This window comes from Propithecus coquereli, unplaced genomic scaffold (assembly GCF_000956105.1).
Source record: "Propithecus coquereli isolate 6110/MARCELLA unplaced genomic scaffold, Pcoq_1.0 Scaffold10, whole genome shotgun sequence".
Classification (NCBI taxonomy): Eukaryota; Metazoa; Chordata; class Mammalia; order Primates; family Indriidae; genus Propithecus; species Propithecus coquereli.
The window spans coordinates 2,678,532-2,681,618 of NW_012133858.1; the positions used below are offsets into that span (position 1 = coordinate 2,678,532).

General features: G+C 35.0%; 1 protein-coding gene across 1 annotated transcript in view; it reads left to right on the forward strand.

Moving 5' to 3' along the window:
• STXBP5L (syntaxin binding protein 5-like) overlaps nt 1-3,087 on the forward strand; it is a 386,990-nt gene that overhangs the window by 164,323 nt on the left and 219,580 nt on the right. The gene's annotated exons all lie outside the window — the stretch shown is intronic.

The following is a 3,087-nucleotide window of genomic DNA, read 5'->3' on the forward strand; positions in this document are numbered from 1 at the left end:
TGCATGTGGCTATTCAGTTTTCCCAGCACCTTTCCCAAGTGTATGTTGTTTTCTGCTTTGTCAAAGATCAGTTGGTCGTAGGTAGATGGTTTTATTTCTGGGTTCTCTATTCTGTTCTATGAGTCTATGTCTCTACTTTTATACCAGTACCATGCTATTTTGGATACTATAGCCTTGAGGTAAAATTTTAAGTCAGGTAATGTGATGCCTCCAGATTTGTTCTTTTTACTTAAGATTGCTTTAGCTATTTCAGTTCCTTTTTGTTCCAAATAAAGTTTAGGATTATTTTTTCTAGATCTGTGAAATATGATGTTGGCATTTTGATGAGGATTGCATTGAATTTGTAAATAACTTTGGGCAATATGGACATTTTAATGATGTTAACTCTACCAGTCCATGAGCAGGGGATGTTTTTCCATTTGTTTGTGTCATTTGCAAATTCTTTCATCAGTGTTTTGTAGTTCTCCATGTAGAAGTCTTTAACCTCCTTTGTTAAGTATATTTCTAGGTATTTTATTTTCTTTGTAGCTATTGTGAATGGTATTGAGTTCTTGATTTGATTCTCTGCTTAACAAAGCCAGGAAAGGACACAACAAAAAAAAGCAAACTAGAGACCAATCTGTGTTAGGAACATAAATGCAAAAATCTTCAACAAAATACTATCAAACCAAATTCAACAGCATATCAAAAAGAAAATCCACCATGATCAAGTGGGTTTCATCCAGGGATGCAAGGATGGTTTAACATGTGCAAATCAATAAACATGATTCACCACATAAACAGAAACTGAAACAAAGCCCATATGATCATCTCAATAGATGCAGAAAAAGCATTTGATGAAATCCAGCACCCTCTCATGATAAAAACCCTTGATAAACTATGTATACAAGGAACATACCTCAAAATTACAAAAACCATATGTGACACATCTACAGCCAACATCACACTGAATGGGGAAAAGTTGCAAGCATTCCCCCTAAGAACTGGAGAAGACAAAGGGTGCCCCTGTCACCACTTCTGTTCAACATAGTACTAGAAGTCCTAACTAGAGCAATCAGGGATGAGAAAGAAATAAAGGGCATCCAAATCAGGACAGAGGAGGTCAAACTATCCCTGTTTGGTGACAATATGATCTTGTATCTAGAAAACCCTAAGGACTCCACAAAAAATACTGCTAGAATTGATATATAAAATCAGCAAAGTCTCAGGTTACAAAATCAATGCATGCAAATCATTAGCATTTCTATATACTTATTAGCATATAATCTTGAGTAAATCACTTCTTGTATATCAGTTATTCCACCAATAGTCTTTTTTCACATAGATGTTTTTGATTTTAATGTATTCAGTTTATTTTTTTATTTGATTCTGGTTTTTTGCTTCTTATTCACTAAATCTTTCTCTTCCTAAGAAAGTATACAATCATATTTTATGTTTTAAGGCTTTGCATTTCACAATTAGATTTTAATCTGTATGTAATTTGTTTTACGTTGGTTTGATATAGGTTTGATAGTTTGTACATACAAATAATACATTTATTGAGTAGTCAATCTATTTTCCAATGATTTGTAGGACACCTTACTCTTATATAAAGTTCCCATGTTTGAGTGGGTCTTCTGGGCTTTCTCTTCTGTTGCATTATTTATCTATTATTGTAGCAATGTCATGCTTTATGAATTGTGATAACTTAAAAAATGTCTTGCTATCTAGTAAGCTGTTCCCTTTTCTGTTTCTAAGTTATCTTGACTATTTCTGATCAGCTTATCAAGCTCTATGTAATTTTCAATTTGGATTTTGTTTGAAATTTGAACATATCATTTAAAGAAAATTTATATGGCTAAGATATGGGTGTTCCATCTATGAACATGATATATTTACTTTGGTTTTCATTTGATTTTCTGTATTACTTTATAACTTTTTTCATAAAAGTCTTACATATTTTTACTAGCTTAATTCCAAATACCTTATAGATTTTATTGCCCTTGTGACAGCCAGTAAATGAGGAGGATGGCAGACTCTCATCTTAAAGAACAACCCTCCTCTTGTTGTGAGGAATTTAGGCTCTTTCATAGGTACACAGTCCTTTAGTTGACTCAGGGTCTTCATGACCTATGCCACATGCTGTTCCCATGGGCCCCTGGTGGCTCGATTGTTCCTCATCTGATCTAATCTTGCAGTTTTTCTGTCATTTGTCTTGTGACCATCGAGCCATCCTCTGTGGTGAGAAGAAGAGAACAAACAAACCAGCATGAACAGATGTGCAAGCTAAGCTTCCTGGTATTGTTACTGTGAGATTACAGTTGCCCTTTGGTTTAATTTTTAACCCCGTAACATAAATAAAGTATAGATATCAGAGTCTTTCGGTATGGTATTAAAGAAGGGATCAGAAGACTAAGGGAGATGAGAATTTAAAATAAATGTATTGCGTTTGTTTTGCCTACTCACTTTCTATGTTCCCTAGGAGACTCTTAAGGGCACTGTCGTCACACAACCTAATAAGGAATGTTCTGGAATGGCAGGTATTGGCATATTTGAGAAGCTTGGTAGTGGTTGTCCTTCAGAGGCCTTTGTTGACAGGAGGAGTTGATGACAGAGACCCAGGCTTCATAATATCTATGGGGATTAAATATCATGGATTGGTAGAGGCCAAGTGGAAATATTTAACAGTCTGGCAATAGGAGCATAGTTACAGTAACAAGCAGCAAGGATGGAGTGGCAAGGCAGAACTCTGTGGTAATAGCTAATACATCATGATGTTTCCAGGAGCAAAATTAGATGGGCAGCTGACTCGGATGTTTACTTTGCATAATCAGAAAAAATTCAAGGGTAGTTTAGCTTTTAACATTCACCGTCAAAATCACATTATCTCATAAGGTTTTCAGACATGTTAGTTCATAGTTTGGGAATCCAGTGATAGAAAGAGAAGCCAGTTGTCTGTGAAGAAGGATCCTAAAATTTTGTTTTAAATATATACAGTAATTATAGGAACATCCGTGATCATTTGCAGAAGTAAGTGTTTACCTTTTCAGTACTGTTAGCTATAGAGTCAGAACAGACATTGATACCAGCAGAATTAACACTAATCCT